Genomic DNA, 26826 nt, shown 5'->3' on the forward strand with positions numbered 1-26826 from the left:
CTCTTTCACATGCCACTCCCCACTCCCTTTGCTAACAAACGAAAATGTCATCTCAGCTTTCCCCTTCACTTTTACTCACACAACCTCTTTTAACAACTTTTCAGCAAAAGTGCTTCACCACCCCAAGAAAGAGAAAAACACTCCTTCTTACAATCTTACTCATCTTTCCTATACTACTTTTCTTATCTGCTTTTCCCAGATTTCCGTTGGCTTTACTCCAGTCCTTTTGTCAAGGAGAGACTTACAATCAATCACTTGACAAGGAACAACCACCTGAAAGATACTCATTCTCGTATGCCTGGTGCACACCATGCAATTCCCCATCAGATAGATGGGCCGATAGATCCTTTCCGACAGACACGATCGGATTTCCGTTCGGATTTCCGATCACTACTATGCAAATCCATCAGAAAAACGATCGGAAATCAGATCGGACCTGCCGGAAATCATCTGTTCGACCCATCTATCTGACAGGCATTGGTATGGTGTGTATTAGGCTTTGCACTCCAAAGGTGCTCACATAGCAGTATGAGGAGGGCACTCTGCACACGGCCTGAGATTTAGCTGAGAGGATTGAAAAAAAGGAAGTTGCTCTTTCCCTTAACTTGTTTTTAGATGAGGTACTTCCCAACAAAAGTTACAAACCAAAAAGCCTTTCAGTCCCGGCAAGCAAAAAAAGTGGTTGCTTTCATTTGACTTAAGTTTGTTACTACTTTTTTTTTCTGTACTTTTAGTATGTTTTCTTAATTGCTAGGTGCTGGGAAAGCAAGTTGTAGGTAAGCTGACACAACATCTCAACATCTACTGTGAGAAAACTCAGGACAAAAGTAGAATGAATGAGGGCCTAGAGAGAACGCTCCAAATTTGAGCAAGGCCCTGAGTAGAGTGCAAAGACAACAAGGCAAAAAGTTGTAAAACAACACCAGATGAGCAGATGCTGCTGACTTGGCATTTCCGAGGCTTTTCTAGACAGTTAAAAAGAAGCCTAATAGGTGAGTACTGGAGAGGGAGAGATGCTGCACGTCACTGGCACTGCTAGAAGACATGCAAGGCCTTTGGGCACGCAAGTGTCCAAAGGCTGCTTTAACTTGTGTGTCTTAGAGTCATGTTTGCTGGGTACTAGGGTCCCTCTTCTCGACTGTCAGCCAGCACTGTGGCCAAGTGCCACGGTGACTCTTGCAAATGTCCTTAAATGGCTTCTGGCCTGCAGAGATGTCTTAAGCTTGAGAAGTGCAAAGTGTGGAGGTGTGCCAAAATCCTAGCATTTGCATTGGCCGGGAATCGAACCCGGGCCTCCCGCATGGCAGGCGAGAATTCTACCACTGAACCACCAATGCCTTGCCCTGTTGCTCGGTGCTGAAAAACGTGGCCAGCCAAATCAGGCCATACAAGATTGCCTTCTTCTGTGCGGATGGCAAAGGTGAGGCTGGCGCCATTTTGCAATTTTTGACATTTCAGCTCAAGCAAGCAAGCCCGGCTAGCTCAGTCGGTAGAGCATGAGACTCTTAATCTCAGGGTCGTGGGTTCGAGCCCCACGTTGGGCGATCAAAGCTTCTCCTTTTACTTTCTACTAGGCAGAGCTCCTCCAAAACGATTACAAACCATCACCAGGCCATCACTTCCTCTTTCACATGCCACTCCCCACTCCCTTTGCTAACAAACGAAAATGTCATCTCAGCTTTCCCCTTCACTTTTACTCACACAACCTCTTTTAACAACTTTTCAGCAAAAGTGCTTCACCACCCCAAGAAAGAGAAAAACACTCCTTCTTACAATCTTACTCATCTTTCCTATACTACTTTTCTTATCTGCTTTTCCCAGATTTCCGTTGGCTTTACTCCAGTCCTTTTGTCAAGGAGAGACTTACAATCAATCACTTGACAAGGAACAACCACCTGAAAGATACTCATTCTCGTATGCCTGGTGCACACCATGCAATTCCCCATCAGATAGATGGGCCGATAGATCCTTTCCGACAGACACGATCGGATTTCCGTTCGGATTTCCGATCACTACTATGCAAATCCATCAGAAAAACGATCGGAAATCAGATCGGACCTGCCGGAAATCATCTGTTCGACCCATCTATCTGACAGGCATTGGTATGGTGTGTATTAGGCTTTGCACTCCAAAGGTGCTCACATAGCAGTATGAGGAGGGCACTCTGCACACGGCCTGAGATTTAGCTGAGAGGATTGAAAAAAAGGAAGTTGCTCTTTCCCTTAACTTGTTTTTAGATGAGGTACTTCCCAACAAAAGTTACAAACCAAAAAGCCTTTCAGTCCCGGCAAGCAAAAAAAGTGGTTGCTTTCATTTGACTTAAGTTTGTTACTACTTTTTTTTCTGTACTTTTAGTATGTTTTCTTAATTGCTAGGTGCTGGGAAAGCAAGTTGTAGGTAAGCTGACACAACATCTCAACATCTACTGTGAGAAAACTCAGGACAACAGTAGAATGAATGAGGGCCTAGAGAGAACGCTCCAAATTTGAGCAAGGCCCTGAGTAGAGTGCAAAGACAACAAGGCAAAAAGTTGTAAAACAACACCAGATGAGCAGATGCTGCTGACTTGGCATTTCCGAGGCTTTTCTAGACAGTTAAAAAGAAGCCTAATAGGTGAGTACTGGAGAGGGAGAGATGCTGCACATCACTGGCACTGCTAGAAGACATGCAAGGCCTTTGGGCACGCAAGTGTCCCAAGGCTGCTTTAACTTGTGTGTCTTAGAGTCATGTTTGCTGGGTACTAGGGTCCCTCTTCTCGACTGTCAGCCAGCACTGTGGCCAAGTGCCACGGTGACTCTTGCAAATGTCCTTAAATGGCTTCTGGCCTGCAGAGATGTCTTAAGCTTGAGAAGTGCAAAGTGTGGAGGTGTGCCAAAATCCTAGCATTTGCATTGGCCGGGAATCGAACACAGGCCTCCCGCGTGGCAGGCGAGAATTCTACCACTGAACCACCAATGCCTTGCCCTGTTGCTCGGTGCTGAAAAACGTGGCCAGCCAAATCAGGCCATACAAGATTGCCTTCTTCTGTGCGGATGGCAAAGGTGAGGCTGGCGCCATTTTGCAATTTTTGACATTTCAGCTCAAGCAAGCAAGCCCGGCTAGCTCAGTCGGTAGAGCATGAGACTCTTAATCTCAGGGTCGTGGGTTCGAGCCCCACGTTGGGCGATCAAAGCTTCTCCTTTTACTTTCTACTAGGCAGAGCTCCTCCAAAACGATTACAAACCATCACCAGGCCATCACTTCCTCTTTCACATGCCACTCCCCACTCCCTTTGCTAACAAACGAAAATGTCATCTCAGCTTTCCCCTTCACTTTTACTCACACAACCTCTTTTAACAACTTTTCAGCAAAAGTGCTTCACCACCCCAAGAAAGAGAAAAACACTCCTTCTTACAATCTTACTCATCTTTCCTATACTACTTTTCTTATCTGCTTTTCCCAGATTTCCGTTGGCTTTACTCCAGTCCTTTTGTCAAGGAGAGACTTACAATCAATCACTTGACAAGGAACAACCACCTGAAAGATACTCATTCTCGTATGCCTGGTGCACACCATGCAATTCCCCATCAGATAGATGGGACGATAGATCCTTTCCGACAGACACGATCGGATTTCCGTTCGGATTTCCGATCACTACTATGCAAATCCATCAGAAAAACGATCGGAAATCAGATCGGACCTGCCGGAAATCATCTGTTCGACCCATCTATCTGACAGGCATTGGTATGGTGTGTATTAGGCTTTGCACTCCAAAGGTGCTCACATAGCAGTATGAGGAGGGCACTCTGCACACGGCCTGAGATTTAGCTGAGAGGATTGAAAAAAAGGAAGTTGCTCTTTCCCTTAACTTGTTTTTAGATGAGGTACTTCCCAACAAAAGTTACAAACCAAAAAGCCTTTCAGTCCCGGCAAGCAAAAAAAGTGGTTGCTTTCATTTGACTTAAGTTTGTTACTACTTTTTTTTCTGTACTTTTAGTATGTTTTCTTAATTGCTAGGTGCTGGGAAAGCAAGTTGTAGGTAAGCTGAAACAACATCTCAACATCTACTGTGAGAAAACTCAGGACAAAAGTAGAATGAATGAGGGCCTAGAGAGAACGCTCCAAATTTGAGCAAGGCCCTGAGTAGAGTGCAAAGACAACAAGGCAAAAAGTTGTAAAACAACACCAGATGAGCAGATGCTGCTGACTTGGCATTTCCGAGGCTTTTCTAGACAGTTAAAAAGAAGCCTAATAGGTGAGTACTGGAGAGGGAGAGATGCTGCACGTCACTGGCACTGCTAGAAGACATGCAAGGCCTTTGGGCACGCAAGTGTCCCAAGGCTGCTTTAACTTGTGTGTCTTAGAGTCATGTTTGCTGGGTACTAGGGTCCGTCTTCTCGACTGTCAGCCAGCACTGTGGCCAAGTGCCACGGTGACTCTTGCAAATGTCCTTAAATGGCTTCTGGCCTGCAGAGATGTCTTAAGCTTGAGAAGTGCAAAGTGTGGAGGTGTGCCAAAATCCTAGCATTTGCATTGGCCGGGAATCGAACCCGGGCCTCCCGCGTGGCAGGCGAGAATTCTACCACTGAACCACCAATGCCTTGCCCTGTTGCTCGGTGCTGAAAAACGTGGCCAGCCAAATCAGGCCATACAAGATTGCCTTCTTCTGTGCGGATGGCAAAGGTGAGGCTGGCGCCATTTTGCAATTTTTGACATTTCAGCTCAAGCAAGCAAGCCCGGCTAGCTCAGTCGGTAGAGCATGAGACTCTTAATCTCAGGGTCGTGGGTTCGAGCCCCACGTTGGGCGATCAAAGCTTCTCCTTTTACTTTCTACTAGGCAGAGCTCCTCCAAAACGATTACAAACCATCACCAGGCCATCACTTCCTCTTTCACATGCCACTCCCCACTCCCTTTGCTAACAAACGAAAATGTCATCTCAGCTTTCCCCTTCACTTTTACTCACACAACCTCTTTTAACAACTTTTCAGCAAAAGTGCTTCACCACCCCAAGAAAGAGAAAAACACTCCTTCTTACAATCTTACTCATCTTTCCTATACTACTTTTCTTATCTGCTTTTCCCAGATTTCCGTTGGCTTTACTCCAGTCCTTTTGTCAAGGAGAGACTTACAATCAATCACTTGACAAGGAACAACCACCTGAAAGATACTCATTCTCGTATGCCTGGTGCACACCATGCAATTCCCCATCAGATAGATGGGACGATAGATCCTTTCCGACAGACACGATCGGATTTCCGTTCGGATTTCCGATCACTACTATGCAAATCCATCAGAAAAACGATCGGAAATCAGATCGGACCTGCCGGAAATCATCTGTTCGACCCATCTATCTGACAGGCATTGGTATGGTGTGTATTAGGCTTTGCACTCCAAAGGTGCTCACATAGCAGTATGAGGAGGGCACTCTGCACACGGCCTGAGATTTAGCTGAGAGGATTGAAAAAAAGGAAGTTGCTCTTTCCCTTAACTTGTTTTTAGATGAGGTACTTCCCAACAAAAGTTACAAACCAAAAAGCCTTTCAGTCCCGGCAAGCAAAAAAAGTGGTTGCTTTCATTTGACTTAAGTTTGTTACTACTTTTTTTTCTGTACTTTTAGTATGTTTTCTTAATTGCTAGGTGCTGGGAAAGCAAGTTGTAGGTAAGCTGAAACAACATCTCAACATCTACTGTGAGAAAACTCAGGACAAAAGTAGAATGAATGAGGGCCTAGAGAGAACGCTCCAAATTTGAGCAAGGCCCTGAGTAGAGTGCAAAGACAACAAGGCAAAAAGTTGTAAAACAACACCAGATGAGCAGATGCTGCTGACTTGGCATTTCCGAGGCTTTTCTAGACAGTTAAAAAGAAGCCTAATAGGTGAGTACTGGAGAGGGAGAGATGCTGCACGTCACTGGCACTGCTAGAAGACATGCAAGGCCTTTGGGCACGCAAGTGTCCCAAGGCTGCTTTAACTTGTGTGTCTTAGAGTCATGTTTGCTGGGTACTAGGGTCCCTCTTCTCGACTGTCAGCCAGCACTGTGGCCAAGTGCCACGGTGACTCTTGCAAATGTCCTTAAATGGCTTCTGGCCTGCAGAGATGTCTTAAGCTTGAGAAGTGCAAAGTGTGGAGGTGTGCCAAAATCCTAGCATTTGCATTGGCCGGGAATCGAACCCGGGCCTCCCGCGTGGCAGGCGAGAATTCTACCACTGAACCACCAATGCCTTGCCCTGTTGCTCGGTGCTGAAAAACGTGGCCAGCCAAATCAGGCCATACAAGATTGCCTTCTTCTGTGCGGATGGCAAAGGTGAGGCTGGCGCCATTTTGCAATTTTTGACATTTCAGCTCAAGCAAGCAAGCCCGGCTAGCTCAGTCGGTAGAGCATGAGACTCTTAATCTCAGGGTCGTGGGTTCGAGCCCCACGTTGGGCGATCAAAGCTTCTCCTTTTACTTTCTACTAGGCAGAGCTCCTCCAAAACGATTACAAACCATCACCAGGCCATCACTTCCTCTTTCACATGCCACTCCCCACTCCCTTTGCTAACAAACGAAAATGTCATCTCAGCTTTCCCCTTCACTTTTACTCACACAACCTCTTTTAACAACTTTTCAGCAAAAGTGCTTCACCACCCCAAGAAAGAGAAAAACACTCCTTCTTACAATCTTACTCATCTTTCCTATACTACTTTTCTTATCTGCTTTTCCCAGATTTCCGTTGGCTTTACTCCAGTCCTTTTGTCAAGGAGAGACTTACAATCAATCACTTGACAAGGAACAACCACCTGAAAGATACTCATTCTCGTATGCCTGGTGCACACCATGCAATTCCCCATCAGATAGATGGGCCGATAGATCCTTTCCGACAGACACGATCGGATTTCCGTTCGGATTTCCGATCACTACTATGCAAATCCATCAGAAAAACGATCGGAAATCAGATCGGACCTGCCGGAAATCATCTGTTCGACCCATCTATCTGACAGGCATTGGTATGGTGTGTATTAGGCTTTGCACTCCAAAGGTGCTCACATAGCAGTATGAGGAGGGCACTCTGCACACGGCCTGAGATTTAGCTGAGAGGATTGAAAAAAAGGAAGTTGCTCTTTCCCTTAACTTGTTTTTAGATGAGGTACTTCCCAACAAAAGTTACAAACCAAAAAGCCTTTCAGTCCCGGCAAGCAAAAAAAGTGGTTGCTTTCATTTGACTTAAGTTTGTTACTACTTTTTTTTCTGTACTTTTAGTATGTTTTCTTAATTGCTAGGTGCTGGGAAAGCAAGTTGTAGGTAAGCTGACACAACATCTCAACATCTACTGTGAGAAAACTCAGGACAAAAGTAGAATGAATGAGGGCCTAGAGAGAACGCTCCAAATTTGAGCAAGGCCCTGAGTAGAGTGCAAAGACAACAAGGCAAAAAGTTGTAAAACAACACCAGATGAGCAGATGCTGCTGACTTGGCATTTCCGAGGCTTTTCTAGACAGTTAAAAAGAAGCCTAATAGGTGAGTACTGGAGAGGGAGAGATGCTGCACGTCACTGGCACTGCTAGAAGACATGCAAGGCCTTTGGGCACGCAAGTGTCCCAAGGCTGCTTTAACTTGTGTGTCTTAGAGTCATGTTTGCTGGGTACTAGGGTCCCTCTTCTCGACTGTCAGCCAGCACTGTGGCCAAGTGCCACGGTGACTCTTGCAAATGTCCTTAAATGGCTTCTGGCCTGCAGAGATGTCTTAAGCTTGAGAAGTGCAAAGTGTGGAGGTGTGCCAAAATCCTAGCATTTGCATTGGCTGGGAATCGAACCCGGGCCTCCCGCGTGGCAGGCGAGAATTCTACCACTGAACCACCAATGCCTTGCCCTGTTGCTCGGTGCTGAAAAACGTGGCCAGCCAAATCAGGCCATACAAGATTGCCTTCTTCTGTGCGGATGGCAAAGGTGAGGCTGGCGCCATTTTGCAATTTTTGACATTTCAGCTCAAGCAAGCAAGCCTGGCTAGCTCAGTCGGTAGAGCATGAGACTCTTAATCTCAGGGTCGTGGGTTCGAGCCCCACGTTGGGCGATCAAAGCTTCTCCTTTTACTTTCTACTAGGCAGAGCTCCTCCAAAACGATTACAAACCATCACCAGGCCATCACTTCCTCTTTCACATGCCACTCCCCACTCCCTTTGCTAACAAACGAAAATGTCATCTCAGCTTTCCCCTTCACTTTTACTCACACAACCTCTTTTAACAACTTTTCAGCAAAAGTGCTTCACCACCCCAAGAAAGAGAAAAACACTCCTTCTTACAATCTTACTCATCTTTCCTATACTACTTTTCTTATCTGCTTTTCCCAGATTTCCGTTGGCTTTACTCCAGTCCTTTTGTCAAGGAGAGACTTACAATCAATCACTTGACAAGGAACAACCACCTGAAAGATACTCATTCTCGTATGCCTGGTGCACACCATGCAATTCCCCATCAGATAGATGGGCCGATAGATCTTTTCCGACAGACACGATCGGATTTCCGTTCGGATTTCCGATCACTACTATGCAAATCCATCAGAAAAACGATCGGAAATCAGATCGGACCTGCCGGAAATCATCTGTTCGACCCATCTATCTGACAGGCATTGGTATGGTGTGTATTAGGCTTTGCACTCCAAAGGTGCTCACATAGCAGTATGAGGAGGGCACTCTGCACACGGCCTGAGATTTAGCTGAGAGGATTGAAAAAAAGGAAGTTGCTCTTTCCCTTAACTTGTTTTTAGATGAGGTACTTCCCAACAAAAGTTACAAACCAAAAAGCCTTTCAGTCCCGGCAAGCAAAAAAAGTGGTTGCTTTCATTTGACTTAAGTTTGTTACTACTTTTTTTTCTGTACTTTTAGTATGTTTTCTTAATTGCTAGGTGCTGGGAAAGCAAGTTGTAGGTAAGCTGACACAACATCTCAACATCTACTGTGAGAAAACTCAGGACAAAAGTAGAATGAATGAGGGCCTAGAGAGAACGCTCCAAATTTGAGCAAGGCCCTGAGTAGAGTGCAAAGACAACAAGGCAAAAAGTTGTAAAACAACACCAGATGAGCAGATGCTGCTGACTTGGCATTTCCGAGGCTTTTCTAGACAGTTAAAAAGAAGCCTAATAGGTGAGTACTGGAGAGGGAGAGATGCTGCACGTCACTGGCACTGCTAGAAGACATGCAAGGCCTTTGGGCACGCAAGTGTCCCAAGGCTGCTTTAACTTGTGTGTCTTAGAGTCATGTTTGCTGGGTACTAGGGTCCCTCTTCTCGACTGTCAGCCAGCACTGTGGCCAAGTGCCACGGTGACTCTTGCAAATGTCCTTAAATGGCTTCTGGCCTGCAGAGATGTCTTAAGCTTGAGAAGTGCAAAGTGTGGAGGTGTGCCAAAATCCTAGCATTTGCATTGGCCGGGAATCGAACCCGGGCCTCCCGCGTGGCAGGCGAGAATTCTACCACTGAACCACCAATGCCTTGCCCTGTTGCTCGGTGCTGAAAAACGTGGCCAGCCAAATCAGGCCATACAAGATTGCCTTCTTCTGTGCGGATGGCAAAGGTGAGGCTGGCGCCATTTTGCAATTTTTGACATTTCAGCTCAAGCAAGCAAGCCCGGCTAGCTCAGTCGGTAGAGCATGAGACTCTTAATCTCAGGGTCGTGGGTTCGAGCCCCACGTTGGGCGATCAAAGCTTCTCCTTTTACTTTCTACTAGGCAGAGCTCCTCCAAAACGATTACAAACCATCACCAGGCCATCACTTCCTCTTTCACATGCCACTCCCCACTCCCTTTGCTAACAAACGAAAATGTCATCTCAGCTTTCCCCTTCACTTTTACTCACACAACCTCTTTTAACAACTTTTCAGCAAAAGTGCTTCACCACCCCAAGAAAGAGAAAAACACTCCTTCTTACAATCTTACTCATCTTTCCTATACTACTTTTCTTATCTGCTTTTCCCAGATTTCCGTTGGCTTTACTCCAGTCCTTTTGTCAAGGAGAGACTTACAATCAATCACTTGACAAGGAACAACCACCTGAAAGATACTCATTCTCGTATGCCTGGTGCACACCATGCAATTCCCCATCAGATAGATGGGCCGATAGATCCTTTCCGACAGACACGATCTGATTTCCGTTCGGATTTCCGATCACTACTATGCAAATCCATCAGAAAAACGATCGGAAATCAGATCGGACCTGCCGGAAATCATCTGTTCGACCCATCTATCTGACAGGCATTGGTATGGTGTGTATTAGGCTTTGCACTCCAAAGGTGCTCACATAGCAGTATGAGGAGGGCACTCTGCACACGGCCTGAGATTTAGCTGAGAGGATTGAAAAAAAGGAAGTTGCTCTTTCCCTTAACTTGTTTTTAGATGAGGTACTTCCCAACAAAAGTTACAAACCAAAAAGCCTTTCAGTCCCGGCAAGCAAAAAAAGTGGTTGCTTTCATTTGACTTAAGTTTGTTACTACTTTTTTTTCTGTACTTTTAGTATGTTTTCTTAATTGCTAGGTGCTGGGAAAGCAAGTTGTAGGTAAGCTGACACAACATCTCAACATCTACTGTGAGAAAACTCAGGACAAAAGTAGAATGAATGAGGGCCTAGAGAGAACGCTCCAAATTTGAGCAAGGCCCTGAGTAGAGTGCAAAGACAACAAGGCAAAAAGTTGTAAAACAACACCAGATGAGCAGATGCTGCTGACTTGGCATTTCCGAGGCTTTTCTAGACAGTTAAAAAGAAGCCTAATAGGTGAGTACTGGAGAGGGAGAGATGCTGCACGTCACTGGCACTGCTAGAAGACATGCAAGGCCTTTGGGCACGCAAGTGTCCCAAGGCTGCTTTAACTTGTGTGTCTTAGAGTCATGTTTGCTGGGTACTAGGGTCCCTCTTCTCGACTGTCAGCCAGCACTGTGGCCAAGTGCCACGGTGACTCTTGCAAATGTCCTTAAATGGCTTCTGGCCTGCAGAGATGTCTTAAGCTTGAGAAGTGCAAAGTGTGGAGGTGTGCCAAAATCCTAGCATTTGCATTGGCCGGGAATCGAACCCGGGCCTCCCGCGTGGCAGGCGAGAATTCTACCACTGAACCACCAATGCCTTGCCCTGTTGCTCGGTGCTGAAAAACGTGGCCAGCCAAATCAGGCCATACAAGATTGCCTTCTTCTGTGCGGATGGCAAAGGTGAGGCTGGCGCCATTTTGCAATTTTTGACATTTCAGCTCAAGCAAGCAAGCCCGGCTAGCTCAGTCGGTAGAGCATGAGACTCTTAATCTCAGGGTCGTGGGTTCGAGCCCCACGTTGGGCGATCAAAGCTTCTCCTTTTACTTTCTACTAGGCAGAGCTCCTCCAAAACGATTACAAACCATCACCAGGCCATCACTTCCTCTTTCACATGCCACTCCCCACTCCCTTTGCTAACAAACGAAAATGTCATCTCAGCTTTCCCCTTCACTTTTACTCACACAACCTCTTTTAACAACTTTTCAGCAAAAGTGCTTCACCACCCCAAGAAAGAGAAAAACACTCCTTCTTACAATCTTACTCATCTTTCCTATACTACTTTTCTTATCTGCTTTTCCCAGATTTCCGTTGGCTTTACTCCAGTCCTTTTGTCAAGGAGAGACTTACAATCAATCACTTGACAAGGAACAACCACCTGAAAGATACTCATTCTCGTATGCCTGGTGCACACCATGCAATTCCCCATCAGATAGATGGGACGATAGATCCTTTCCGACAGACACGATCGGATTTCCGTTCGGATTTCCGATCACTACTATGCAAATCCATCAGAAAAACGATCGGAAATCAGATCGGACCTGCCGGAAATCATCTGTTCGACCCATCTATCTGACAGGCATTGGTATGGTGTGTATTAGGCTTTGCACTCCAAAGGTGCTCACATAGCAGTATGAGGAGGGCACTCTGCACACGGCCTGAGATTTAGCTGAGAGGATTGAAAAAAAGGAAGTTGCTCTTTCCCTTAACTTGTTTTTAGATGAGGTACTTCCCAACAAAAGTTACAAACCAAAAAGCCTTTCAGTCCCGGCAAGCAAAAAAAGTGGTTGCTTTCATTTGACTTAAGTTTGTTACTACTTTTTTTTCTGTACTTTTAGTATGTTTTCTTAATTGCTAGGTGCTGGGAAAGCAAGTTGTAGGTAAGCTGAAACAACATCTCAACATCTACTGTGAGAAAACTCAGGACAAAAGTAGAATGAATGAGGGCCTAGAGAGAACGCTCCAAATTTGAGCAAGGCCCTGAGTAGAGTGCAAAGACAACAAGGCAAAAAGTTGTAAAACAACACCAGATGAGCAGATGCTGCTGACTTGGCATTTCCGAGGCTTTTCTAGACAGTTAAAAAGAAGCCTAATAGGTGAGTACTGGAGAGGGAGAGATGCTGCACGTCACTGGCACTGCTAGAAGACATGCAAGGCCTTTGGGCACGCAAGTGTCCCAAGGCTGCTTTAACTTGTGTGTCTTAGAGTCATGTTTGCTGGGTACTAGGGTCCCTCTTCTCGACTGTCAGCCAGCACTGTGGCCAAGTGCCACGGTGACTCTTGCAAATGTCCTTAAATGGCTTCTGGCCTGCAGAGATGTCTTAAGCTTGAGAAGTGCAAAGTGTGGAGGTGTGCCAAAATCCTAGCATTTGCATTGGCCGGGAATCGAACCCGGGCCTCCCGCGTGGCAGGCGAGAATTCTACCACTGAACCACCAATGCCTTGCCCTGTTGCTCGGTGCTGAAAAACGTGGCCAGCCAAATCAGGCCATACAAGATTGCCTTCTTCTGTGCGGATGGCAAAGGTGAGGCTGGCGCCATTTTGCAATTTTTGACATTTCAGCTCAAGCAAGCAAGCCCGGCTAGCTCAGTCGGTAGAGCATGAGACTCTTAATCTCAGGGTCGTGGGTTCGAGCCCCACGTTGGGCGATCAAAGCTTCTCCTTTTACTTTCTACTAGGCAGAGCTCCTCCAAAACGATTACAAACCATCACCAGGCCATCACTTCCTCTTTCACATGCCACTCCCCACTCCCTTTGCTAACAAACGAAAATGTCATCTCAGCTTTCCCCTTCACTTTTACTCACACAACCTCTTTTAACAACTTTTCAGCAAAAGTGCTTCACCACCCCAAGAAAGAGAAAAACACTCCTTCTTACAATCTTACTCATCTTTCCTATACTACTTTTCTTATCTGCTTTTCCCAGATTTCCGTTGGCTTTACTCCAGTCCTTTTGTCAAGGAGAGACTTACAATCAATCACTTGACAAGGAACAACCACCTGAAAGATACTCATTCTCGTATGCCTGGTGCACACCATGCAATTCCCCATCAGATAGATGGGCCGATAGATCCTTTCCGACAGACACGATCGGATTTCCGTTCGGATTTCCGATCACTACTATGCAAATCCATCAGAAAAACGATCGGAAATCAGATCGGACCTGCCGGAAATCATCTGTTCGACCCATCTATCTGACAGGCATTGGTATGGTGTGTATTAGGCTTTGCACTCCAAAGGTGCTCACATAGCAGTATGAGGAGGGCACTCTGCACACGGCCTGAGATTTAGCTGAGAGGATTGAAAAAAAGGAAGTTGCTCTTTCCCTTAACTTGTTTTTAGATGAGGTACTTCCCAACAAAAGTTACAAACCAAAAAGCCTTTCAGTCCCGGCAAGCAAAAAAAGTGGTTGCTTTCATTTGACTTAAGTTTGTTACTACTTTTTTTTCTGTACTTTTAGTATGTTTTCTTAATTGCTAGGTGCTGGGAAAGCAAGTTGTAGGTAAGCTGACACAACATCTCAACATCTACTGTGAGAAAACTCAGGACAAAAGTAGAATGAATGAGGGCCTAGAGAGAACGCTCCAAATTTGAGCAAGGCCCTGAGTAGAGTGCAAAGACAACAAGGCAAAAAGTTGTAAAACAACACCAGATGAGCAGATGCTGCTGACTTGGCATTTCCGAGGCTTTTCTAGACAGTTAAAAAGAAGCCTAATAGGTGAGTACTGGAGAGGGAGAGATGCTGCACGTCACTGGCACTGCTAGAAGACATGCAAGGCCTTTGGGCACGCAAGTGTCCCAAGGCTGCTTTAACTTGTGTGTCTTAGAGTCATGTTTGCTGGGTACTAGGGTCCCTCTTCTCGACTGTCAGCCAGCACTGTGGCCAAGTGCCACGGTGACTCTTGCAAATGTCCTTAAATGGCTTCTGGCCTGCAGAGATGTCTTAAGCTTGAGAAGTGCAAAGTGTGGAGGTGTGCCAAAATCCTAGCATTTGCATTGGCTGGGAATCGAACCCGGGCCTCCCGCGTGGCAGGCGAGAATTCTACCACTGAACCACCAATGCCTTGCCCTGTTGCTCGGTGCTGAAAAACGTGGCCAGCCAAATCAGGCCATACAAGATTGCCTTCTTCTGTGCGGATGGCAAAGGTGAGGCTGGCGCCATTTTGCAATTTTTGACATTTCAGCTCAAGCAAGCAAGCCTGGCTAGCTCAGTCGGTAGAGCATGAGACTCTTAATCTCAGGGTCGTGGGTTCGAGCCCCACGTTGGGCGATCAAAGCTTCTCCTTTTACTTTCTACTAGGCAGAGCTCCTCCAAAACGATTACAAACCATCACCAGGCCATCACTTCCTCTTTCACATGCCACTCCCCACTCCCTTTGCTAACAAACGAAAATGTCATCTCAGCTTTCCCCTTCACTTTTACTCACACAACCTCTTTTAACAACTTTTCAGCAAAAGTGCTTCACCACCCCAAGAAAGAGAAAAACACTCCTTCTTACAATCTTACTCATCTTTCCTATACTACTTTTCTTATCTGCTTTTCCCAGATTTCCGTTGGCTTTACTCCAGTCCTTTTGTCAAGGAGAGACTTACAATCAATCACTTGACAAGGAACAACCACCTGAAAGATACTCATTCTCGTATGCCTGGTGCACACCATGCAATTCCCCATCAGATAGATGGGCCGATAGATCTTTTCCGACAGACACGATCGGATTTCCGTTCGGATTTCCGATCACTACTATGCAAATCCATCAGAAAAACGATCGGAAATCAGATCGGACCTGCCGGAAATCATCTGTTCGACCCATCTATCTGACAGGCATTGGTATGGTGTGTATTAGGCTTTGCACTCCAAAGGTGCTCACATAGCAGTATGAGGAGGGCACTCTGCACACGGCCTGAGATTTAGCTGAGAGGATTGAAAAAAAGGAAGTTGCTCTTTCCCTTAACTTGTTTTTAGATGAGGTACTTCCCAACAAAAGTTACAAACCAAAAAGCCTTTCAGTCCCGGCAAGCAAAAAAAGTGGTTGCTTTCATTTGACTTAAGTTTGTTACTACTTTTTTTTCTGTACTTTTAGTATGTTTTCTTAATTGCTAGGTGCTGGGAAAGCAAGTTGTAGGTAAGCTGACACAACATCTCAACATCTACTGTGAGAAAACTCAGGACAAAAGTAGAATGAATGAGGGCCTAGAGAGAACGCTCCAAATTTGAGCAAGGCCCTGAGTAGAGTGCAAAGACAACAAGGCAAAAAGTTGTAAAACAACACCAGATGAGCAGATGCTGCTGACTTGGCATTTCCGAGGCTTTTCTAGACAGTTAAAAAGAAGCCTAATAGGTGAGTACTGGAGAGGGAGAGATGCTGCACGTCACTGGCACTGCTAGAAGACATGCAAGGCCTTTGGGCACGCAAGTGTCCCAAGGCTGCTTTAACTTGTGTGTCTTAGAGTCATGTTTGCTGGGTACTAGGGTCCCTCTTCTCGACTGTCAGCCAGCACTGTGGCCAAGTGCCACGGTGACTCTTGCAAATGTCCTTAAATGGCTTCTGGCCTGCAGAGATGTCTTAAGCTTGAGAAGTGCAAAGTGTGGAGGTGTGCCAAAATCCTAGCATTTGCATTGGCCGGGAATCGAACCCGGGCCTCCCGCGTGGCAGGCGAGAATTCTACCACTGAACCACCAATGCCTTGCCCTGTTGCTCGGTGCTGAAAAACGTGGCCAGCCAAATCAGGCCATACAAGATTGCCTTCTTCTGTGCGGATGGCAAAGGTGAGGCTGGCGCCATTTTGCAATTTTTGACATTTCAGCTCAAGCAAGCAAGCCCGGCTAGCTCAGTCGGTAGAGCATGAGACTCTTAATCTCAGGGTCGTGGGTTCGAGCCCCACGTTGGGCGATCAAAGCTTCTCCTTTTACTTTCTACTAGGCAGAGCTCCTCCAAAACGATTACAAACCATCACCAGGCCATCACTTCCTCTTTCACATGCCACTCCCCACTCCCTTTGCTAACAAACGAAAATGTCATCTCAGCTTTCCCCTTCACTTTTACTCACACAACCTCTTTTAACAACTTTTCAGCAAAAGTGCTTCACCACCCCAAGAAAGAGAAAAACACTCCTTCTTACAATCTTACTCATCTTTCCTATACTACTTTTCTTATCTGCTTTTCCCAGATTTCCGTTGGCTTTACTCCAGTCCTTTTGTCAAGGAGAGACTTACAATCAATCACTTGACAAGGAACAACCACCTGAAAGATACTCATTCTCGTATGCCTGGTGCACACCATGCAATTCCCCATCAGATAGATGGGCCGATAGATCCTTTCCGACAGACACGATCTGATTTCCGTTCGGATTTCCGATCACTACTATGCAAATCCATCAGAAAAACGATCGGAAATCAGATCGGACCTGCCGGAAATCATCTGTTCGACCCATCTATCTGACAGGCATTGGTATGGTGTGTATTAGGCTTTGCACTCCAAAGGTGCTCACATAGCAGTATGAGGAGGGCACTCTGCACACGGCCTGAGATTTAGCTGAGAGGATTGAAAAAAAGGAAGTTGCTCTTTCCCTTAACTTGTTTTTAGATGAGGTACTTCCCAACAAAAGTTACAAACCAAAAAGCCTTTCAGTCCCGGCAAGCAAAAAAAGTGGTTGCTTTCATTTGACTTAAGTTTGTTACTACTTTTTTTTCTGTACTTTTAGTATGTTTTCTTAATTGCTAGGTGCTGGGAAAGCAAGTTGTAGGTAAGCTGACACAACATCTCAACATCTACTGTGAGAAAACTCAGGACAAAAGTAGAATGAATGAGGGCCTAGAGAGAACGCTCCAAATTTGAGCAAGGCCCTGAGTAGAGTGCAAAGACAACAAGGCAAAAAGTTGTAAAACAACACCAGATGAGCAGATGCTGCTGACTTGGCATTTCCGAGGCTTTTCTAGACAGTTAAAAAGAAGCCTAATAGGTGAGTACTGGAGAGGGAGAGATGCTGCACGTCACTGGCACTGCTAGAAGACATGCAAGGCCTTTGGGCACGCAAGTGTCCCAAGGCTGCTTTAACTTGTGTGTCTTAGAGTCATGTTTGCTGGGTACTAGGGTCCCTCTTCTCGACTGTCAGCCAGCACTGTGGCCAAGTGCCACGGTGACTCTTGCAAATGTCCTTAAATGGCTTCTGGCCTGCAGAGATGTCTTAAGCTTGAGAAGTGCAAAGTGTGGAGGTGTGCCAAAATCCTAGCATTTGCATTGGCCGGGAATCGAACCCGGGCCTCCCGCGTGGCAGGCAAGAATTCTACCACTGAACCACCAATGCCTTGCCCTGTTGCTCGGTGCTGAAAAACGTGGCCAGCCAAATCAGGCCATACAAGATTGCCTTCTTCTGTGCGGATGGCAAAGGTGAGGCTGGCGCCATTTTGCAATTTTTGACATTTCAGCTCAAGCAAGCAAGCCCGGCTAGCTCAGTCGGTAGAGCATGAGACTCTTAATCTCAGGGTCGTGGGTTCGAGCCCCACGTTGGGCGATCAAAGCTTCTCCTTTTACTTTCTACTAGGCAGAGCTCCTCCAAAACGATTACAAACCATCACCAGGCCATCACTTCCTCTTTCACATGCCACTCCCCACTCCCTTTGCTAACAAACGAAAATGTCATCTCAGCTTTCCCCTTCACTTTTACTCACACAACCTCTTTTAACAACTTTTCAGCAAAAGTGCTTCACCACCCCAAGAAAGAGAAAAACACTCCTTCTTACAATCTTACTCATCTTTCCTATACTACTTTTCTTATCTGCTTTTCCCAGATTTCCGTTGGCTTTACTCCAGTCCTTTTGTCAAGGAGAGACTTACAATCAATCACTTGACAAGGAACAACCACCTGAAAGATACTCATTCTCGTATGCCTGGTGCAAACCATGCAATTCCCCATCAGATAGATGGGCCGATAGATCCTTTCCGACAGACACGATCGGATTTCCGTTCGGATTTCCGATCACTACTATGCAAATCCATCAGAAAAACGATCGGAAATCAGATCGGACCTGCCGGAAATCATCTGTTCGACCCATCTATCTGACAGGCATTGGTATGGTGTGTATTAGGCTTTGCACTCCAAAGGTGCTCACATAGCAGTATGAGGAGGGCACTCTGCACACGGCCTGAGATTTAGCTGAGAGGATTGAAAAAAAGGAAGTTGCTCTTTCCCTTAACTTGTTTTTAGATGAGGTACTTCCCAACAAAAGTTACAAACCAAAAAGCCTTTCAGTCCCGGCAAGCAAAAAAAGTGGTTGCTTTCATTTGACTTAAGTTTGTTACTACTTTTTTTTCTGTACTTTTAGTATGTTTTCTTAATTGCTAGGTGCTGGGAAAGCAAGTTGTAGGTAAGCTGACACAACATCTCAACATCTACTGTGAGAAAACTCAGGACAAAAGTAGAATGAATGAGGGCCTAGAGAGAACGCTCCAAATTTGAGCAAGGCCCTGAGTAGAGTGCAAAGACAACAAGGCAAAAAGTTGTAAAACAACACCAGATGAGCAGATGCTGCTGACTTGGCATTTCCGAGGCTTTTCTAGACAGTTAAAAAGAAGCCTAATAGGTGAGTACTGGAGAGGGAGAGATGCTGCACGTCACTGGCACTGCTAGAAGACATGCAAGGCCTTTGGGCACGCAAGTGTCCCAAGGCTGCTTTAACTTGTGTGTCTTAGAGTCATGTTTGCTGGGTACTAGGGTCCCTCTTCTCGACTGTCAGCCAGCACTGTGGCCAAGTGCCACGGTGACTCTTGCAAATGTCCTTAAATGGCTTCTGGCCTGCAGAGATGTCTTAAGCTTGAGAAGTGCAAAGTGTGGAGGTGTGCCAAAATCCTAGCATTTGCATTGACCGGGAATTGAACCCGGGCCTCCCGCGTGGCAGGCGAGAATTCTACCACTGAACCACCAATGCCTTGCCCTGTTGCTCGGTGCTGAAAAACGTGGCCAGCCAAATCAGGCCATACAAGATTGCCTTCTTCTGTGCGGATGGCAAAGGTGAGGCTGGCGCCATTTTGCAATTTTTGACATTTCAGCTCAAGCAAGCAAGCCTGGCTAGCTCAGTCGGTAGAGCATGAGACTCTTAATCTCAGGGTCGTGGGTTCGAGCCCCACGTTGGGCGATCAAAGCTTCTCCTTTTACTTTCTACTAGGCAGAGCTCCTCCAAAACGATTACAAACCATCACCAGGCCATCACTTCCTCTTTCACATGCCACTCCCCACTCCCTTTGCTAACAAACGAAAATGTCATCTCAGCTTTCCCCTTCACTTTTACTCACACAACCTCTTTTAACAACTTTTCAGCAAAAGTGCTTCACCACCCCAAGAAAGAGAAAAACACTCCTTCTTACAATCTTACTCATCTTTCCTATACTACTTTTCTTATCTGCTTTTCCCAGATTTCCGTTGGCTTTACTCCAGTCCTTTTGTCAAGGAGAGACTTACAATCAATCACTTGACAAGGAACAACCACCTGAAAGATACTCATTCTCGTATGCCTGGTGCACACCATGCAATTCCCCATCAGATAGATGGGCCGATAGATCTTTTCCGACAGACACGATCGGATTTCCGTTCGGATTTCCGATCACTACTATGCAAATCCATCAGAAAAACGATCGGAAATCAGATCGGACCTGCCGGAAATCATCTGTTCGACCCATCTATCTGACAGGCATTGGTATGGTGTGTATTAGGCTTTGCACTCCAAAGGTGCTCACATAGCAGTATGAGGAGGGCACTCTGCACACGGCCTGAGATTTAGCTGAGAGGATTGAAAAAAAGGAAGTTGCTCTTTCCCTTAACTTGTTTTTAGATGAGGTACTTCCCAACAAAAGTTACAAACCAAAAAGCCTTTCAGTCCCGGCAAGCAAAAAAAGTGGTTGCTTTCATTTGACTTAAGTTTGTTACTACTTTTTTTTCTGTACTTTTAGTATGTTTTCTTAATTGCTAGGTGCTGGGAAAGCAAGTTGTAGGTAAGCTGACACAACATCTCAACATCTACTGTGAGAAAACTCAGGACAAAAGTAGAATGAATGAGGGCCTAGAGAGAACGCTCCAAATTTGAGCAAGGCCCTGAGTAGAGTGCAAAGACAACAAGGCAAAAAGTTGTAAAACAACACCAGATGAGCAGATGCTGCTGACTTGGCATTTCCGAGGCTTTTCTAGACAGTTAAAAAGAAGCCTAATAGGTGAGTACTGGAGAGGGAGAGATGCTGCACGTCACTGGCACTGCTAGAAGACATGCAAGGCCTTTGGGCACGCAAGTGTCCCAAGGCTGCTTTAACTTGTGTGTCTTAGAGTCATGTTTGCTGGGTACTAGGGTCCCTCTTCTCGACTGTCAGCCAGCACTGTGGCCAAGTGCCACGGTGACTCTTGCAAATGTCCTTAAATGGCTTCTGGCCTGCAGAGATGTCTTAAGCTTGAGAAGTGCAAAGTGTGGAGGTGTGCCAAAATCCTAGCATTTGCATTGGCCGGGAATCGAACCCGGGCCTCCCGCGTGGCAGGCGAGAATTCTACCACTGAACCACCAATGCCTTGCCCTGTTGCTCGGTGCTGAAAAACGTGGCCAGCCAAATCAGGCCATACAAGATTGCCTTCTTCTGTGCGGATGGCAAAGGTGAGGCTGGCGCCATTTTGCAATTTTTGACATTTCAGCTCAAGCAAGCAAGCCCGGCTAGCTCAGTCGGTAGAGCATGAGACTCTTAATCTCAGGGTCGTGGGTTCGAGCCCCACGTTGGGCGATCAAAGCTTCTCCTTTTACTTTCTACTAGGCAGAGCTCCTCCAAAACGATTACAAACCATCACCAGGCCATCACTTCCTCTTTCACATGCCACTCCCCACTCCCTTTGCTAACAAACGAAAATGTCATCTCAGCTTTCCCCTTCACTTGTACTCACACAACCTCTTTTAACAACTTTTCAGCAAAAGTGCTTCACCACCCCAAGAAAGAGAAAAACACTCCTTCTTACAATCTTACTCATCTTTCCTATACTACTTTTCTTATCTGCTTTTCCCAGATTTCCGTTGGCTTTACTCCAGTCCTTTTGTCAAGGAGAGACTTACAATCAATCACTTGACAAGGAACAACCACCTGAAAGATACTCATTCTCGTATGCCTGGTGCACACCATGCAATTCCCCATCAGATAGATGGGCCGATAGATCCTTTCCGACAGACACGATCTGATTTCCGTTCGGATTTCCGATCACTACTATGCAAATCCATCAGAAAAACGATCGGAAATCAGATCGGACCTGCCGGAAATCATCTGTTCGACCCATCTATCTGACAGGCATTGGTATGGTGTGTATTAGGCTTTGCACTCCAAAGGTGCTCACATAGCAGTATGAGGAGGGCACTCTGCACACGGCCTGAGATTTAGCTGAGAGGATTGAAAAAAAGGAAGTTGCTCTTTCCCTTAACTTGTTTTTAGATGAGGTACTTCCCAACAAAAGTTACAAACCAAAAAGCCTTTCAGTCCCGGCAAGCAAAAAAAGTGGTTGCTTTCATTTGACTTAAGTTTGTTACTACTTTTTTTTCTGTACTTTTAGTATGTTTTCTTAATTGCTAGGTGCTGGGAAAGCAAGTTGTAGGTAAGCTGACACAACATCTCAACATCTACTGTGAGAAAACTCAGGACAAAAGTAGAATGAATGAGGGCCTAGAGAGAACGCTCCAAATTTGAGCAAGGCCCTGAGTAGAGTGCAAAGACAACAAGGCAAAAAGTTGTAAAACAACACCAGATGAGCAGATGCTGCTGACTTGGCATTTCCGAGGCTTTTCTAGACAGTTAAAAAGAAGCCTAATAGGTGAGTACTGGAGAGGGAGAGATGCTGCACGTCACTGGCACTGCTAGAAGACATGCAAGGCCTTTGGGCACGCAAGTGTCCCAAGGCTGCTTTAACTTGTGTGTCTTAGAGTCATGTTTGCTGGGTACTAGGGTCCCTCTTCTCGACTGTCAGCCAGCACTGTGGCCAAGTGCCACGGTGACTCTTGCAAATGTCCTTAAATGGCTTCTGGCCTGCAGAGATGTCTTAAGCTTGAGAAGTGCAAAGTGTGGAGGTGTGCCAAAATCCTAGCATTTGCATTGGCCGGGAATCGAACCCGGGCCTCCCGCGTGGCAGGCGAGAATTCTACCACTGAACCACCAATGCCTTGCCCTGTTGCTCGGTGCTGAAAAACGTGGCCAGCCAAATCAGGCCATACAAGATTGCCTTCTTCTGTGCGGATGGCAAAGGTGAGGCTGGCGCCATTTTGCAATTTTTGACATTTCAGCTCAAGCAAGCAAGCCCGGCTAGCTCAGTCGGTAGAGCATGAGACTCTTAATCTCAGGGTCGTGGGTTCGAGCCCCACGTTGGGCGATCAAAGCTTCTCCTTTTACTTTCTACTAGGCAGAGCTCCTCCAAAACGATTACAAACCATCACCAGGCCATCACTTCCTCTTTCACATGCCACTCCCCACTCCCTTTGCTAACAAACGAAAATGTCATCTCAGCTTTCCCCTTCACTTTTACTCACACAACCTCTTTTAACAACTTTTCAGCAAAAGTGCTTCACCACCCCAAGAAAGAGAAAAACACTCCTTCTTACAATCTTACTCATCTTTCCTATACTACTTTTCTTATCTGCTTTTCCCAGATTTCCGTTGGCTTTACTCCAGTCCTTTTGTCAAGGAGAGACTTACAATCAATCACTTGACAAGGAACAACCACCTGAAAGATACTCATTCTCGTATGCCTGGTGCACACCATGCAATTCCCCATCAGATAGATGGGCCGATAGATCCTTTCCGACAGACACGATCGGATTTCCGTTCGGATTTCCGATCACTACTATGCAAATCCATCAGAAAAACGATCGGAAATCAGATCGGACCTGCCGGAAATCATCTGTTCGACCCATCTATCTGACAGGCATTGGTATGGTGTGTATTAGGCTTTGCACTCCAAAGGTGCTCACATAGCAGTATGAGGAGGGCACTCTGCACACGGCCTGAGATTTAGCTGAGAGGATTGAAAAAAAGGAAGTTGCTCTTTCCCTTAACTTGTTTTTAGATGAGGTACTTCCCAACAAAAGTTACAAACCAAAAAGCCTTTCAGTCCCGGCAAGCAAAAAAAGTGGTTGCTTTCATTTGACTTAAGTTTGTTACTACTTTTTTTTCTGTACTTTTAGTATGTTTTCTTAATTGCTAGGTGCTGGGAAAGCAAGTTGTAGGTAAGCTGACACAACATCTCAACATCTACTGTGAGAAAACTCAGGACAAAAGTAGAATGAATGAGGGCCTAGAGAGAACGCTCCAAATTTGAGCAAGGCCCTGAGTAGAGTGCAAAGACAGCAAGGCAAAAAGTTGTAAAACAACACCAGATGAGCAGATGCTGCTGACTTGGCATTTCCGAGGCTTTTCTAGACAGTTAAAAAGAAGCCTAATAGGTGAGTACTGGAGAGGGAGAGATGCTGCACGTCACTGGCACTGCTAGAAGACATGCAAGGCCTTTGGGCACGCAAGTGTCCCAAGGCTGCTTTAACTTGTGTGTCTTAGAGTCATGTTTGCTGGGTACTAGGGTCCCTCTTCTCGACTGTCAGCCAGCACTGTGGCCAAGTGCCACGGTGACTCTTGCAAATGTCCTTAAATGGCTTCTGGCCTGCAGAGATGTCTTAAGCTTGAGAAGTGCAAAGTGTGGAGGTGTGCCAAAATCCTAGCATTTGCATTGGCCGGGAATCGAACCCGGGCCTCCCGCGTGGCAGGCAAGAATTCTACCACTGAACCACCAATGCCTTGCCCTGTTGCTCGGTGCTGAAAAACGTGGCCAGCCAAATCAGGCCATACAAGATTGCCTTCTTCTGTGCGGATGGCAAAGGTGAGGCTGGCGCCATTTTGCAATTTTTGACATTTCAGCTCAAGCAAGCAAGCCCGGCTAGCTCAGTCGGTAGAGCATGAGACTCTTAATCTCAGGGTCGTGGGTTCGAGCCCCACGTTGGGCGATCAAAGCTTCTCCTTTTACTTTCTACTAGGCAGAGCTCCTCCAAAACGATTACAAACCATCACCAGGCCATCACTTCCTCTTTCACATGCCACTCCCCACTCCCTTTGCTAACAAACGAAAATGTCATCTCAGCTTTCCCCTTCACTTTTACTCACACAACCTCTTTTAACAACTTTTCAGCAAAAGTGCTTCACCACCCCAAGAAAGAGAAAAACACTCCTTCTTACAATCTTACTCATCTTTCCTATACTACTTTTCTTATCTGCTTTTCCCAGATTTCCGTTGGCTTTACTCCAGTCCTTTTGTCAAGGAGAGACTTACAATCAATCACTTGACAAGGAACAACCACCTGAAAGATACTCATTCTCGTATGCCTGGTGCAAACCATGCAATTCCCCATCAGATAGATGGGCCGATAGATCCTTTCCGACAGACACGATCGGATTTCCGTTCGGATTTCCGATCACTACTATGCAAATCCATCAGAAAAACGATCGGAAATCAGATCGGACCTGCCGGAAATCATCTGTTCGACCCATCTATCTGACAGGCATTGGTATGGTGTGTATTAGGCTTTGCACTCCAAAGGTGCTCACATAGCAGTATGAGGAGGGCACTCTGCACACGGCCTGAGATTTAGCTGAGAGGATTGAAAAAAAGGAAGTTGCTCTTTCCCTTAACTTGTTTTTAGATGAGGTACTTCCCAACAAAAGTTACAAACCAAAAAGCCTTTCAGTCCCGGCAAGCAAAAAAAGTGGTTGCTTTCATTTGACTTAAGTTTGTTACTACTTTTTTTTCTGTACTTTTAGTATGTTTTCTTAATTGCTAGGTGCTGGGAAAGCAAGTTGTAGGTAAGCTGACACAACATCTCAACATCTACTGTGAGAAAACTCAGGACAAAAGTAGAATGAATGAGGGCCTAGAGAGAACGCTCCAAATTTGAGCAAGGCCCTGAGTAGAGTGCAAAGACAACAAGGCAAAAAGTTGTAAAACAACACCAGATGAGCAGATGCTGCTGACTTGGCATTTCCGAGGCTTTTCTAGACAGTTAAAAAGAAGCCTAATAGGTGAGTACTGGAGAGGGAGAGATGCTGCACGTCACTGGCACTGCTAGAAGACATGCAAGGCCTTTGGGCACGCAAGTGTCCCAAGGCTGCTTTAACTTGTGTGTCTTAGAGTCATGTTTGCTGGGTACTAGGGTCCCTCTTCTCGACTGTCAGCCAGCACTGTGGCCAAGTGCCACGGTGACTCTTGCAAATGTCCTTAAATGGCTTCTGGCCTGCAGAGATGTCTTAAGCTTGAGAAGTGCAAAGTGTGGAGGTGTGCCAAAATCCTAGCATTTGCATTGGCCGGGAATCGAACCCGGGCCTCCCGCGTGGCAGGCGAGAATTCTACCACTGAACCACCAATGCCTTGCCCTGTTGCTCGGTGCTGAAAAACGTGGCCAGCCAAATCAGGCCATACAAGATTGCCTTCTTCTGTGCGGATGGCAAAGGTGAGGCTGGCGCCATTTTGCAATTTTTGACATTTCAGCTCAAGCAAGCAAGCCCGGCTAGCTCAGTCGGTAGAGCATGAGACTCTTAATCTCAGGGTCGTGGGTTCGAGCCCCACGTTGGGCGATCAAAGCTTCTCCTTTTACTTTCTACTAGGCAGAGCTCCTCCAAAACGATTACAAACCATCACCAGGCCATCACTTCCTCTTTCACATGCCACTCCCCACTCCCTTTGCTAACAAACGAAAATGTCATCTCAGCTTTCCCCTTCACTTGTACTCACACAACCTCTTTTAACAACTTTTCAGCAAAAGTGCTTCACCACCCCAAGAAAGAGAAAAACACTCCTTCTTACAATCTTACTCATCTTTCCTATACTACTTTTCTTATCTGCTTTTCCCAGATTTCCGTTGGCTTTACTCCAGTCCTTTTGTCAAGGAGAGACTTACAATCAATCACTTGACAAGGAACAACCACCTGAAAGATACTCATTCTCGTATGCCTGGTGCACACCATGCAATTCCCCATCAGATAGATGGGCCGATAGATCCTTTCCGACAGACACGATCGGATTTCCGTTCGGATTTCCGATCACTACTATGCAAATCCATCAGAAAAACGATCGGAAATCAGATCGGACCTGCCGGAAATCATCTGTTCGACCCATCTATCTGACAGGCATTGGTATGGTGTGTATTAGGCTTTGCACTCCAAAGGTGCTCACATAGCAGTATGAGGAGGGCACTCTGCACACGGCCTGAGATTTAGCTGAGAGGATTGAAAAAAAGGAAGTTGCTCTTTCCCTTAACTTGTTTTTAGATGAGGTACTTCCCAACAAAAGTTACAAACCAAAAAGCCTTTCAGTCCCGGCAAGCAAAAAAAGTGGTTGCTTTCATTTGACTTAAGTTTGTTACTACTTTTTTTTCTGTACTTTTAGTATGTTTTCTTAATTGCTAGGTGCTGGGAAAGCAAGTTGTAGGTAAGCTGACACAACGGGCCTGATTCACAAAGCGGTGCTAACAGTTAGCACCCTGGTGAAAAGCCCTTTATCATGCCTAAACTCAGTTTAGGCATGATAAGTTTAGGTGTGATA

General features: G+C 46.0%; 29 non-coding genes across 29 annotated transcripts; 16 read left to right on the forward strand and 13 right to left on the reverse strand.

Annotated features, from left to right (window-relative positions):
• Positions 1 to 1266: 1266 nt before the first annotated feature.
• On the reverse strand, positions 1267 to 1337 carry TRNAG-GCC (transfer RNA glycine (anticodon GCC)). The gene has a single exon. It is a non-coding gene; the product is annotated as a tRNA-Gly (tRNA).
• Positions 1338 to 1471: 134 nt separating this feature from the next.
• TRNAK-CUU (transfer RNA lysine (anticodon CUU)) lies at positions 1472 to 1544 on the forward strand. Its single transcript has one exon. It is a non-coding gene; the product is annotated as a tRNA-Lys (tRNA).
• A 1548-nt stretch (positions 1545 to 3092) lies between these two features.
• TRNAK-CUU (transfer RNA lysine (anticodon CUU)) lies at positions 3093 to 3165 on the forward strand. The gene has a single exon. It is a non-coding gene; the product is annotated as a tRNA-Lys (tRNA).
• Positions 3166 to 4508: 1343 nt separating this feature from the next.
• Positions 4509 to 4579, reverse strand: TRNAG-GCC (transfer RNA glycine (anticodon GCC)). Its single transcript has one exon. It is a non-coding gene; the product is annotated as a tRNA-Gly (tRNA).
• A 134-nt stretch (positions 4580 to 4713) lies between these two features.
• On the forward strand, positions 4714 to 4786 carry TRNAK-CUU (transfer RNA lysine (anticodon CUU)). The gene has a single exon. It is a non-coding gene; the product is annotated as a tRNA-Lys (tRNA).
• Positions 4787 to 6129: 1343 nt separating this feature from the next.
• Positions 6130 to 6200, reverse strand: TRNAG-GCC (transfer RNA glycine (anticodon GCC)). The gene has a single exon. It is a non-coding gene; the product is annotated as a tRNA-Gly (tRNA).
• Positions 6201 to 6334: 134 nt separating this feature from the next.
• TRNAK-CUU (transfer RNA lysine (anticodon CUU)) lies at positions 6335 to 6407 on the forward strand. Its single transcript has one exon. It is a non-coding gene; the product is annotated as a tRNA-Lys (tRNA).
• A 1548-nt stretch (positions 6408 to 7955) lies between these two features.
• Positions 7956 to 8028, forward strand: TRNAK-CUU (transfer RNA lysine (anticodon CUU)). The gene has a single exon. It is a non-coding gene; the product is annotated as a tRNA-Lys (tRNA).
• A 1343-nt stretch (positions 8029 to 9371) lies between these two features.
• Positions 9372 to 9442, reverse strand: TRNAG-GCC (transfer RNA glycine (anticodon GCC)). Its single transcript has one exon. It is a non-coding gene; the product is annotated as a tRNA-Gly (tRNA).
• A 134-nt stretch (positions 9443 to 9576) lies between these two features.
• TRNAK-CUU (transfer RNA lysine (anticodon CUU)) lies at positions 9577 to 9649 on the forward strand. Its single transcript has one exon. It is a non-coding gene; the product is annotated as a tRNA-Lys (tRNA).
• Positions 9650 to 10992: 1343 nt separating this feature from the next.
• TRNAG-GCC (transfer RNA glycine (anticodon GCC)) lies at positions 10993 to 11063 on the reverse strand. The gene has a single exon. It is a non-coding gene; the product is annotated as a tRNA-Gly (tRNA).
• A 134-nt stretch (positions 11064 to 11197) lies between these two features.
• TRNAK-CUU (transfer RNA lysine (anticodon CUU)) lies at positions 11198 to 11270 on the forward strand. Its single transcript has one exon. It is a non-coding gene; the product is annotated as a tRNA-Lys (tRNA).
• Positions 11271 to 12613: 1343 nt separating this feature from the next.
• Positions 12614 to 12684, reverse strand: TRNAG-GCC (transfer RNA glycine (anticodon GCC)). The gene has a single exon. It is a non-coding gene; the product is annotated as a tRNA-Gly (tRNA).
• Positions 12685 to 12818: 134 nt separating this feature from the next.
• On the forward strand, positions 12819 to 12891 carry TRNAK-CUU (transfer RNA lysine (anticodon CUU)). Its single transcript has one exon. It is a non-coding gene; the product is annotated as a tRNA-Lys (tRNA).
• Positions 12892 to 14439: 1548 nt separating this feature from the next.
• On the forward strand, positions 14440 to 14512 carry TRNAK-CUU (transfer RNA lysine (anticodon CUU)). The gene has a single exon. It is a non-coding gene; the product is annotated as a tRNA-Lys (tRNA).
• A 1343-nt stretch (positions 14513 to 15855) lies between these two features.
• TRNAG-GCC (transfer RNA glycine (anticodon GCC)) lies at positions 15856 to 15926 on the reverse strand. The gene has a single exon. It is a non-coding gene; the product is annotated as a tRNA-Gly (tRNA).
• Positions 15927 to 16060: 134 nt separating this feature from the next.
• TRNAK-CUU (transfer RNA lysine (anticodon CUU)) lies at positions 16061 to 16133 on the forward strand. Its single transcript has one exon. It is a non-coding gene; the product is annotated as a tRNA-Lys (tRNA).
• A 1343-nt stretch (positions 16134 to 17476) lies between these two features.
• On the reverse strand, positions 17477 to 17547 carry TRNAG-GCC (transfer RNA glycine (anticodon GCC)). Its single transcript has one exon. It is a non-coding gene; the product is annotated as a tRNA-Gly (tRNA).
• Positions 17548 to 17681: 134 nt separating this feature from the next.
• TRNAK-CUU (transfer RNA lysine (anticodon CUU)) lies at positions 17682 to 17754 on the forward strand. Its single transcript has one exon. It is a non-coding gene; the product is annotated as a tRNA-Lys (tRNA).
• Positions 17755 to 19097: 1343 nt separating this feature from the next.
• On the reverse strand, positions 19098 to 19168 carry TRNAG-GCC (transfer RNA glycine (anticodon GCC)). Its single transcript has one exon. It is a non-coding gene; the product is annotated as a tRNA-Gly (tRNA).
• A 134-nt stretch (positions 19169 to 19302) lies between these two features.
• Positions 19303 to 19375, forward strand: TRNAK-CUU (transfer RNA lysine (anticodon CUU)). The gene has a single exon. It is a non-coding gene; the product is annotated as a tRNA-Lys (tRNA).
• Positions 19376 to 20718: 1343 nt separating this feature from the next.
• TRNAG-GCC (transfer RNA glycine (anticodon GCC)) lies at positions 20719 to 20789 on the reverse strand. Its single transcript has one exon. It is a non-coding gene; the product is annotated as a tRNA-Gly (tRNA).
• Positions 20790 to 20923: 134 nt separating this feature from the next.
• TRNAK-CUU (transfer RNA lysine (anticodon CUU)) lies at positions 20924 to 20996 on the forward strand. The gene has a single exon. It is a non-coding gene; the product is annotated as a tRNA-Lys (tRNA).
• Positions 20997 to 22339: 1343 nt separating this feature from the next.
• TRNAG-GCC (transfer RNA glycine (anticodon GCC)) lies at positions 22340 to 22410 on the reverse strand. The gene has a single exon. It is a non-coding gene; the product is annotated as a tRNA-Gly (tRNA).
• A 134-nt stretch (positions 22411 to 22544) lies between these two features.
• Positions 22545 to 22617, forward strand: TRNAK-CUU (transfer RNA lysine (anticodon CUU)). Its single transcript has one exon. It is a non-coding gene; the product is annotated as a tRNA-Lys (tRNA).
• A 1343-nt stretch (positions 22618 to 23960) lies between these two features.
• Positions 23961 to 24031, reverse strand: TRNAG-GCC (transfer RNA glycine (anticodon GCC)). The gene has a single exon. It is a non-coding gene; the product is annotated as a tRNA-Gly (tRNA).
• A 134-nt stretch (positions 24032 to 24165) lies between these two features.
• On the forward strand, positions 24166 to 24238 carry TRNAK-CUU (transfer RNA lysine (anticodon CUU)). Its single transcript has one exon. It is a non-coding gene; the product is annotated as a tRNA-Lys (tRNA).
• Positions 24239 to 25581: 1343 nt separating this feature from the next.
• On the reverse strand, positions 25582 to 25652 carry TRNAG-GCC (transfer RNA glycine (anticodon GCC)). Its single transcript has one exon. It is a non-coding gene; the product is annotated as a tRNA-Gly (tRNA).
• A 134-nt stretch (positions 25653 to 25786) lies between these two features.
• On the forward strand, positions 25787 to 25859 carry TRNAK-CUU (transfer RNA lysine (anticodon CUU)). The gene has a single exon. It is a non-coding gene; the product is annotated as a tRNA-Lys (tRNA).
• The last annotated feature ends 967 nt before the right edge of the window (positions 25860 to 26826 follow it).

Source organism: Hyperolius riggenbachi, chromosome 4, assembly GCF_040937935.1.
Source record: "Hyperolius riggenbachi isolate aHypRig1 chromosome 4, aHypRig1.pri, whole genome shotgun sequence".
Lineage (NCBI taxonomy): Eukaryota > Metazoa > Chordata > Amphibia > Anura > Hyperoliidae > Hyperolius > Hyperolius riggenbachi.